This window comes from Strongylocentrotus purpuratus, unplaced genomic scaffold (genome assembly GCF_000002235.5).
Source record: "Strongylocentrotus purpuratus isolate Spur 01 unplaced genomic scaffold, Spur_5.0 spur5_scaffold_2, whole genome shotgun sequence".
In the NCBI taxonomy this organism is placed as follows: Eukaryota; Metazoa; Echinodermata; class Echinoidea; order Camarodonta; family Strongylocentrotidae; genus Strongylocentrotus; species Strongylocentrotus purpuratus.
In genome coordinates this window covers 20,735,616-20,747,720 of record NW_022145605.1, presented here as the reverse complement: position 1 = coordinate 20,747,720, position 12,105 = coordinate 20,735,616, and the positions used below count along the sequence as shown (strand labels likewise).

The window sequence follows — 12,105 nt, the reverse complement described above, 5'->3', positions numbered from 1 at the left end:
TATATTTGTTTAACAATGAATACCGTAGTGATTTCATATATGAATATATGTTAATAGTTATTAAAAAAAAATAAAAACATCAAAAGTAATATATCACAGAAAATAAATCAGACAAAAGAGCCACATAGTGATATAATATTTGTCTTGCATTTTGCAGCTCGACATGAGTCTGTGGGGGCATATCGGTCATGGCCAACCTTCGACCACTTCACTGGGTGTTGCACTTTGGGCTCATACCACAAATATTTGGACTATTCAAATACTTTTTCCATAAATATTTGAATAGCAAATTTGGTATTCATTCCCAGGCCTAGAGTGTACATGTACATGTATGTCGTCAGTCATACACACTTATACTTAGTTGTGAGGGGAGCTTGCTAGTATCAGTACTACAAGTACACAAAATAATAAAATACATGTAATAGAAGGGCTGGTCAGGGAAGTGTAATTGTGGAATATGATACAAACTGATCTGACATGAAAGCATACATTTTTTTTTTTAATTCCCTCTGTTAATTATACAAATAAATATAAGGTTAGAATATTAAATAATATCTTGAACAAATGATTTTCCCCCAACTTTCCAGAAGTATTAATGAATTCCATGACTTTCATTGACATTTTGCTGTTTGAAAAAGTATTTCAAATTCCCTGACCCATAATTAAGAACCCTGTTCTGTTTATAAAAAAAAAGTTTTTAAAGAAAAATGTAATCTAATTCATTCTTGTTTAGAGAACCATACATTTGAGCTACATGTATCTATTATTTTATATATAGTATATTATTCAGTGTTTAGGTGAGAGATTACTCATCTTTAAAGACAACCTCTCAACTATTTCTACCTATCCCCCTTCCTGGGTTAGTTGGGATCTGTTGACTTTTTAAAGGGTTAGAGGACATCTATGATAATTGCACACCCATTTCATACTTGTTTTTTCTTGCTGCCAAAGTTGGTGTGGTTGACATCCATCATAGAGAACATCATAAACCACAAATCTGGATTTAATTCATCGGAGATCAATCAACATGCCAGCATTTGATGCTTCTTTATAACTAATATAATCATATTTCTTAATTTGGACAGAAATTAAATTCTTAAAGGTAATACACAGTGTTGGTCAAGGTCATGGATTTGGTGGAAATGTTTTCCTTGGTCCATCTAGATGACCTAAGACCAAATTGATTCCTAATTTTCTTCAAATAGCATTGGAAGCTAGAAAAGGACAACTACAGTCGGCGATATCTGTCCGGCCAGACAAATTTGTTTTTCCCTTTAAAAACAGTGTTGTCCTTTGAAAATTTCCCAACTTTCCTTTATTTTGTGATGTATCAACATGAATAGAACCTTACCTGTGAAAGTGTCGTGATATCTGTTTGTAAAGTCTTTGTAATGATAAGCCTGAACAAAGACTAGCCAATGTTTATGTTATTGTGTCATGACCTATGAGTCATACCCAGGTCAGGACACAGGGAGTGTGTTGTTTGGTTCTTTCAACATGGAACCACATATTAAAGACTTACACGCGTGGCGAGCGATTTCATTGGCCACGAGAAATGTCATGTACGCTGACGCCGTCCAACTCCCTTGTGAAACCGTTTCGCCTAATGCAAACTACGCGTGCTCGAGGGGCAAGCGAACACCAAAGTGGTCGTCTTTCCCGCAGCACCCAATTTCAAACATGGCCGTCCGAACTCTTCCGAGCGACGCACACACACAGACGCACGATATAGAAATCAAACCGTGTGCATAGGAATCGCCAGCTCGCTATCCCCGCTCGAGCTGTCTCAGCGATCAGCTCACATTACGTACGCACGAAAGAAACGTGCACATTGCGCAATATCGCAATCTGTGTATGTTTCTTGTGTTGTCAATTGCATCTTAAAAAAGCAAAGAAAATATACTACATTGTTACCGCACAGTTATTTTTTTTCACATTCTAATAATATACTGTATAAGCTATAAATTAGTTAGTAGATTTATAATCTGGATTCTTATAGAGGGTCTAGTTATAGTATACTACTGAATTGAACAGCTGTTGTACTCGGCCGCGCTTTATACTACCAAACGTAAACAAGACCGAAAATTACTGCTGCATGCTGTATGCTGCAACCTGCGATCGCGATTGCACGTCTACTTTCATGTGCGGTGTAAATTTTGGTGTTTGTCTTTATCGAGATCTCGTCACCGGTAATTGTTTTATTATATATCCGATCGTCTCTAGAGGCTTTATTAGAACGTTAAGTTTGAATTATATTTGCTATCTTGCGCACAAAGCTTGGTCTTTGATGTATTTTTGCAATGCAGTGACACTCGACCTGCTGACACTCGCTGCAGTGACACTGACAGGGACACTGACCTGCTGACACTCGCTGCAGTGACACTGACAGGGACACTGACCTGCTGACACTCGCTGCAGTGATACTGACAGCCCTGGACACTTTGATTTTGAAACTGAAAATTTGACTTGAGCAAATTTAGAGTGTCAGGACAGATCAGACAGACTGTTTTGCAGGTCTGATACTGACACTGACAGTGCAGTGACATGATATGACTGAGAATGGTGCGCATACGCACGTACAGAAACTGGACACCCGCGCACGTACAATTCCGCTCGGTAAACAGCTTCGTGACCGTACTTGTGTGTCGCCATCTGCGGCTGAAATTAATCAGGAAATCCCCTGCGTGACTGCCTTTAAATAGTTGCTACTACCAAGCTTACAAATGACTGTCTGAGCCTCATCATTACATTATAACAGTAAGATCAGAAACAATTTTATCCATGAGATATTCAACATCAAGCGAATTAGCCGTATTTATCGAGTACCAGATAAATAACCAAAATCAACACTAAACACGCGATTTCTCGAAAATACAGGCATTTCAGAGCGATTTTTTTTTGGCGGGGGTGCGTTCTACCCTCATAAGTGTATCCAAAAACTATAAAATTAAGGAAATCTAATTTTACCTCTTCGACTTTTACCAACACGGTGCAATACCTTTAAAACACTTACCACAGATTCTTCCCTCTGTACTTGAAGAAATATCTGAATCCGGTTTCTTCAAATCTTTCTCTTTCTTCTGCCTCTGCTTTATCTATTAATTCCCCATGGTAATGGAGTAAAAACTCCCCACTATGAAAGTTTTTTGTAGTGAAAACAGCTCTACCTGCAGAGTACAAGAGATAACAATAAATAATGCACTGTTTTTGAAGATGGTATTACAAAGCCAAACTACATGGATTCTCGACTGAGCGCAGTTAAAATGTATGCCTCTGCTATTGCCAGATCTAAAATATATTACACATTTAACTACTAAAATTTTCAAAAACTTAAATCATCTAATCAGATCATCATCACTTCCATAAGCCTATATGAGCCAAGATTGAAATTGATCCGTCAAACGGTTCTTTAGTTATCGCGAGAACGTAGACCTCTGTCACCTTTGACCTTAATACCCCCAAAACTAATCAGATCATTATCCCTCCTACATTTGTATATGCCTCCTATCAATTCATTTCATTATCTAACCATCAAAAAATATACAAAACAAAATAGAAAATTTACACTGACAGACACATGATCAAAATTAAAGTGAAGGTTCGGAGACCCTGGAAAAAGCAAAGCTTACAAAAAGGGGCCACCAAAGTAATGCATAATCACTATTAAAAGGTACAAATTATTCAACAAAAAGAAAATACAATTCAGACTACTTATCCTGATATTGGACACATTGGACACTTAAAATAATCTTGAAGGATGTTAATTCATGAAAAAAGGAGCCTTTCGAAATCACTTATATCTGCACTGGATACCTTACCCTTTCCTGGTAGAATTTTGACACAAAACCCCTTTCTGTCCTTTTCTGTGTAATCTTCTGGGCGGTTGGTATCTGCAGGCTCTCTCAGTCGTCGAGACATTCTTGTCTAGGATAGCGAAGGCAAACAAAACAAAACAAGGAGATTACTGTAATGTGTCTTTCCTATCTTTCCTACTTGCATGTACTCCACCCCGAGATCAAAGATCAAAGATGATTTGATAGTGTGAAATCAATCAAGCATAACAGTACAAATTTCATTGAAATCAGATGGAAAATAACAAAGTTACAGCAATTTGAAATTTGTATTATTTCAAAAAACAATGAATGAGGCTGTGTCCAAAAGTGATGATGTCACAAGCCCGCTTTTTCTTTTGTATTTTATCATATGGAAATCTAAAATATTTCAAATGTCAAACATGGTTTGGCTCCTCATGGAATGTGGAAAGTCATCCTTACTGTAATTTATTCTGATACAAGGGAGCAATTCTTTGTGTACATGTACATCTATAAATGAAATATTGCAAAATTCATATTATAAACTAGATGAATTTGACTGCGCGCAGTCGACGGGTATGCCTCCGCCCTCCCGCACAAATACTTAAGTATTGCCATAATCCTTCATATTTATAGTAACATTTGCTTATCTTATACATGTACCTTGAGTTAGGGCGTAAACTGTTAAATTTACCATTTTACCTTTACCTTTGACCCAAAATTAAGTTTGATGGAATTCTGTCCAATACTTCTTGAGTTAGGGCAGAAACAGTGAAATTTCGGAGTTTGACCTTGATCTTTGACCTTTGACCTTAAGCGGATTTCACCCAAAATGAATTATCTGCATCTCGTAGTGTACATTTGGATTAAGTATGATCAAAATCTGCCCAGGGGTTCTCGAGATATCGTGATAAAAAGATTTTTCACACAAATTTCATTGACCTTTGACCCTCGACCTTGGGCAGATTTCACCCAAAATCTAGTCAGTTCAACTACACCTCATGGTGCACACTTGGGCCAAGTATGATCGAAATCCGGCCATAAGTTAATGAGATATTGCGATAACGAGACTTTTCAGGCCAAGTTCATTGACCTTTGACCTTTGACCCTAGGCAGATTTCATCCAAAATCTAATCAGTTCATCTACATCTCATAGTGTACATCTGGGACAAATATGATCAAAATCCGTCAAAGGGTTCTCCAGATATCGCGTTAACGAGACTTTTCAGGCAAAGTTCATTGATCTTTGACCTTTGACCTTAGGCGGATTTCATCCAAAATCTAATCAGTTCATTTACATCTCATGATGTACATCTGGGACAAATATGATCAAAATCCATCAAAGGGTTCTCCAGATATCGCGTTAACGAGATCATCAGTTGAGAACCTCCCTCAAAGTATAGGAACTGGAAACTGACTTTTGGTGGAATTATATTGACCATTAGATTTTGAATTGATTTATTTCGTGATCACATTTATTATACATGTAGTCTAGTTGCTGCAGACCCTTGTACTGCATGTGTGTACTCCAGGTATGTGATGTAATGACATTTTGTCACAAATTACGATCATGTACATATTCATTCTTGCTACATGACACATTGGCGCTAGTGCACTTTCGCACCGGGTGCCTAAAATCCAAATAAAACCACAAAGTACTAATCAAGAACCCACCTCAGTGTCTCTCTGAGGCTGTTGTCCCGTCCTTTCCTCAAAATCATGAATTTTCCGTAAAAATTCACCGCCGTACACTGCACTCACTGTACGGGCGCTGGCGCTTCGGCATTCACTTCTCGCTCGCACAGATCTGTGCGAGCGAGAAGTGAATGCCAAAGTGCCAGTACAGTGAGTGCAGTGTACGGCGGCGAATTTTACGTAAAATTCACAATTTTGAGGAAAGGACGGGACATCAGCCTCAGAGAGACACTGAAACAGGTTTTTGATTACTTTGTGGTTTACTTTTGATGTTATATCATTAAATTAGGCGCCCGGTGCGAAAGTGCACTAGCGCCGACACATTTTATACATCAGCTCTTGTGTAGATTAGTAATCATAGACCATAATACGGAGATTGCCAAAAAAAGTAAACTGAGCCTGACACACAGGCTACAAAGTAGTTAGTATTTTGTGCATTATTTGAATCTTAGATGACTGTTAGCTTTCAAATTTCACAGACATGTCCAACATAACTAGCCTGAGGTTCATGTAAGGTTTTGCTGGATTTGGGGAGGTCTGCAAAAGGGACACCCTACCTTTAATGAAATTTTCACTGTTTTGCATAAGTTTAGTTTTACTCTATAAACCCTTTGCACGCAAATGTTGCAAAATTGCACATTTGTACACTCAAATTCAACAATCGTAATAATTACTTTTCTCCATCACATTTTCACTAGTTAGAGAAGAAAAAAATGGCCTGAGTGCTGAAGTAACATCTACATGTATAACATAATATCCAGTATTATTGGTGCAAAGTTATAAAAACAGAGAAATAAATGGGGGCGAGTTTCATTTTCAAGCTCCACCCTAATTTTGTGGGCAGGCCATTCTCCTATGTCAGCGAGATACATGCATGTAGATGGAAATAAATTTACCAAACTACAATGTTCTGCTTTGATGCTTTTTGACTTTCCTCATTTGATAATCTTTAAACAAAATGTGTATAATTATTCATATCACAGGAAACAAGACAAATACGACTGCGTCTCCTATATGCCTCCGCCCTAAGCTACCCTAAAGGCAATATAGGAAATCGATGAAATTATTACAATGAGACATACTATCACCAAGTTTCCACCCTATATCTCTAGTTGTTCTCGAGATATCGCAATAGCAAGGCTAAAACCTATAATTTCTGAAATTGACCTTTGTGACCTTTGACCCCAATATCAAATCCGATCATCTTCCTATGGTAATTCACACTATCACCAAGTTTGAGCCTTGTAACTCCAGTGATTTTTGAGATATCGCGATGACAAGGCTAATATCTAGGATTTCAGAAATTAACCTCTGTGACCTTTGAACTTGAACATAGTTACTCCAAAATCTAATCAGATTGTCTTCCTATGGTGGTATATACTATCAAGTTTGAAGTTCATATCTCAATTACATGTAGTTCTTGAGATATCGCGATAACGAGGCTAACACCTGGAATTTCATAAGTCGACCTCTGTGACCTTTGACCTAGTTACTCCAAAATCTAATCAGATCGTCTTCCTATGGTGGTATATACTATCATCAAGTTTGAAGTTCATATCTCAATAAGTTCTTGAGATATCGTGATAACGAGGCTAACACCTGGAATTTCATAAGACGACCTCTGTGACCTTTGACCTAGTTGCTCCATAATCTAATCAGATCGTCTTCCTATGGTGATACATACTATCATCAAGTTTGAAGTTCATACCTCTGGTTGTTCTTGAGATATCGCGATAACGAGAAAGCATGACGGACGGACGTACATGTAGGACGGACAACCCGAAAACATGATGCCTCCGGCACCACCTTCGGTGGCAGAGGCATACAAATAATATTTTCTGTATGGGGGTACTTTTCCTTCGTCAATTCCAAATTTAAATTTTGTATTGAACCCAATGGTAATTTACAAATGTACATTGACAAGTCTCATGTTACTGCATTCTTCCACTCTGAGTTTATATACATGTACGTGTACATCCCGAAAGAAATTTCAGGTTTCATATTGTGTTTTATAATCTAGCTGTTTTGATTTTTGTAGATTACTTGAAAAGCTTCATTTCTTTTTCATCTATTTACACCATAAACTCAGTGTGGAAGAATTCATGTAACATGAGACTTGTCAACATTCTACTAACACAAATATCATTACATGGGGCAAGATGAATTTTCAAAGAAAGTTTAGGAGTTTTAGAAGGTGAAGAAAGAAAATAATAAACATATATTGTAAAAATTACATGTATAATGACAGTTAACATACTCTCTGTATGTAAAGGAGCGAATCTGCATCTCGTTCGAACGAGTGAATGGACTTTCACTCGTAATTGAGCTGTAAACCACTCATGTTTGAGTGGCCATGACGATGTTCTCAGTCCCTCAAAAAGCGAGCCAAATCATTGCTCAAAAACGTAAAACGAGTTAAACTGGATTATTCTCACTCGTTTATAACGAGCAAAAGGGAGAGCTAAGTAACATTCTTTCGTAACTAAGCGAGCCCATGGTTTATTTAGTCAAAGACTAGTCCACAAATACTAATTTTTTTTTTCAAACTACATTTATGTAATCAGGTAAAAAAAAATTGTTGCCAATTTGAGGAGTGAAAGCTGATTAATTTAGACCTCAGGAAAGTTCTATACCTCTGTGGGTTAGAAGTAGTTGCGACTGATTCAAATCAAACTCAAGTTTCGATAGATCTTAATTGTGTACTTAAGAGATAATGGGCTGTATGCATAAAAAGTAGCAATTGCTTGTGCTAGCCTTTTACTTGAATCCGTATGCATAAACATAAACAATTGCTTGCAAGCAAATGCTTTTGCTAGCAAGCACAAGCAATTGCTTAATGTCCACAAGCAATTGCTTAAAGATCAAGCATTGCTTAAAAACGTATGCATAAAACGAACCTTTTGCTTGTTCTGATAAGCAATTGCTTACGTTTTTTTAAGCTCCGTCATAGCAGCTTGAGCTCTTGCTTAATCGGGACGTTCGCGGTTAAGCATCATGTTTATGCTCGTTAGAGAAAGACCAAAGTTGTACAGGAGTAGAATAAATCGAGAAGAAATTGCTCCCGAGACCTATCGGAAACTATTCCGTTTCGACAAAGAGAACGTTGAGTGGTTAGCACACAGGTTCATACCTGAACATGATGAAAAACGGGTGTGTGTATTTGGGTGTGCGCTTGTGTGTGCATGTATCGGTGTTTTTTTTTCATTTTGTTCTGAAATATGTCATCCTGGAATGTTATACTGCCATGTCAGGAAAGGCTACCCCACACGCATGACATTTGAATACACTACTAGTATGCGAAACCCGCCTTTGTTCTCCCATGAATGATGTTCGAACCGGCGTGACGTCGCTAATGTTGAGATCGTAAGCAATTGCTTGCTGGAGGCAAGCAAAAGGTTTGAGCACAAGCAAAATGTTATGCATACGGATTTAAGCAATTGCTTGAGCTTGATCTTTTGCTTGACAAGCAATTGCTTGTGCTTGAAGCAATTGCTTGCAAGCAATTGCTACTTTTTATGCATACGGCCCAATGAGATCAATTTAGATTTGAGTTTGATTTGAATTGATTGCAACTCTTTGTAAGATGGACCCCTGGCTTGTTACTTTGGTCCTTGCGCAAAAGCACAAAATTTACAATGCAATGCGCAAATGATACTTAGATGGCGTCATGAAAATATAAGTCCATACTTTGATGATCTCATAAAGAGGTACTTGTGTTATTAAAGTCAATGTACATGTGTGATGACAGGGCATCATACCATCAGAAACCTTACAGATTTTTGTCCTTCATATAATATACAGGTAGTGTATTTTGACAACAAAAAACAGCCTACCATATCCATAAAAATCTGTTGGTGAACTTTCCATGGCAATACATTTTGTGAAATTTTCCAGCTTTTTTATGATGTGCAAGTATTGCAACTAAAATTCAGCCTTCACTACTGTAGCATGTAAATGAAACAGAATGGGCAGCAGGGAGTTGTTGTATGAATTTCCATCCCTTTTTATGGTAAATACCCAAGGAGCGCTTAATTACTCTCCCACAAAGTGATTAAGGAGAGTTGTACATGTACATGTAGGAGAGCTATCGCTCTCACTGACTCACTCCCCATTGTAATCCAGTCCCTTGTGAAAGATTTCAAAATTTTCAGTTGAAGCAAATAATTACAACATTGATGAGGTCCCCCAGTGATGAGGTACTAAGTGGAGTAAGTGTAAATGGACTAATGTTAAAATGCTCACCTGCCTTCCAATTTGTGCCTCTGTCATCTTTTCTGGTCTTTCGGCTGAAAGTAAAATATGTACCGGTATGTAAAATGCAAGTTGAATAGGCACTAATTCCTGGTTGTACATGTATACAACATTTTTTTTTTAAAGCAAGTCACAATGAGACAACGCCTGTAATTACATGTACTACCACGATTTCCAATTTTCACTAAAAAAATTAAAAATTAAAACAAACTAAAAGACCATGTTAAACCAGTAACGGTACTTGCAGAAGACTATCAAGTCAACCATATTAAACTTTGAACAAACTTGACCCTAGAAAGCCGAGTTATTTGAACCCATCTTATGGCGGGGGGGGGGGGGCCCGGGGGAAGGGGGGGGGGGGGGGGAGATCTCGGCCGTCAACCAATTGCGATGAAAATTGGCACGCACGTTGCCCAAGACGTAATCTACACATTTGCATAGTCAATTGGTCCAAAAAAGTTAATTTTTAATCATAAATAAATTAAGCTAATTTTGCATAAAATCATAATTATGCTCTAATTCATTCAATAAATCTCCAAAACTGCTAAATTTTGGTTTTAGATACTTTTGTAGGATTCTGATCAAATGTACAAGTTTTTTGGTATCATTTTTTTTTCTTATGTATTTCTTATGTATTTCTTTGTTTTTTTTTATTAAATATGTTGGCTGCACTATTACGATCATGAACAGCAAGAAATTAATTTTAATCAGTAAAAGCAAAAATAATCATACATTTAATGCATTTTGGCTGGAACACAATTTGTATTGGAATTCTAGGCCTACCCGGTACATGAAATCACGTTTTTGAGCAATTTTCGGTCTGACATGAAAGTATGAAATGCTGCGTAACTTCGGAACCGGGTACCCGGATATCAGTGCGCGAGGCTTGAAAGTAAAAAGTCATGAAACATCATGTCAGCTGCTTTGCGTGTTGCGAACATATTGCGCGAATATGTCCTCATATTGTTCCAATTACATAAGAATAAACATGTGCCTGATATGTTTATGTTCCGTGTATGGGGTGTATTATTTCCGATGAAATTAAGAGTAAAGATCCGATGGGGATCGTCAAAAAAGAGGCCACCACTTGCCATGCCCGCCGCGCGGAGCTATGGGCGAGACAGCCGAGCGCGATTTGCGTGTGTACAGCGGGTGTGTCGTTACTGCATTTGTTTTCCATGTGTTTGCCGCGTAGCCATAATGCAGTCTCTGGTCGGAGATCGATATAATTTCACTGTTTAATTGCAAAATTTCCAGTCTTCAAATTAATTTTATGACAAATCCTTTTGTTCATGCGAGTTTATTAGGGTATGCTTTCATATCATTGTGCAATGGAAGCGAACTATTACAAAAAATTTGGGGGTCTCCCCAGAAACTTGATTTGGGCTTTAATACATGTATGTATATATATATTCAATCTTTTAACCCTTTGCCTTCTGAATTGTTTATTTAGGCTCAATACAGGGATCACTTGGTTCCCGTAGCCAACGGATTAAAATAATTTTCAAGTGTAATTGCAAGTTCTACATATAGAAAGGGCACTTGACATGCCCCAACATATAACAAAGCATGAATAAATTGAATAAGTTAAAAGGCAAAATGTGTATCTTAATCCTAAAAAGACTACCAGACTATTTTGAAGGTATTGATAGCCTCAATCAATAGTGTGCTTTCGTTTTGGACGACGGAGCCTTCTGCGACGGTAAATAAAATATTGACCCATCTGCGCATGCTCAAATCTGCATGTTCGTCCGTCGTCCAAAATCTATGACGGTATTCGGGGTATTTTACCGTCGTGCCGACGACGACAACGTATAGCAAGGTCTAACAGTATGAGGCCGTGCATGGTACCTTGCTTTTAATAGAAAATCAAGGAATAACATAAGGAAAAGAGAGAAAAACAATGAATAACATAAGGAATTAGAGAGAAAAACTATGAATAACATAAGGAATTAGAGAGAAAAACAATGAATAACATAAGGAATTAGAGAGTAAAACAATGAATAACATAAGAAAAAGAGGGAAAACCAATGAATAACATAAGAAAAGAGAAAAACAATGAATAACATAAGGAAAAAAGGGAAAACCAATGAATAACATAAGGAATAGAGGGAAAAACAATGAATAACATAAGGAAAGTGAAAGAAAACAATGAATAACATAAGGAAAGAGAGAAAAACAATGAATAACACAAGGAAAAGAGGGAAACACAATGAATAACATAAGGAAAGGGAGAAAAACAATGAATTACATAAGGAAAAGAGAGAAAAACAATGGATAACATAAGGAATAGAGAAAAAAACAATGAATAACATAAGGAAAAGAAGGAAAACAATGAATAACCACT

At 37.3% G+C, this 12,105-nt stretch overlaps 1 long non-coding RNA gene across 1 annotated transcript; it reads right to left on the bottom strand.

The window, feature by feature from the left end:
* Nucleotides 1-277: 277 nt before the first annotated feature.
* LOC115926733 lies at nt 278-3,007 on the bottom strand. The gene is made up of 2 exons (XR_004065241.1): nt 2,359-3,007; nt 278-2,317 (listed from the first exon to the last, which is right to left on the bottom strand). It is a non-coding gene; the product is annotated as an uncharacterized LOC115926733 (long non-coding RNA).
* Between the last annotated feature and the right edge of the window lie 9,098 nt (nt 3,008-12,105).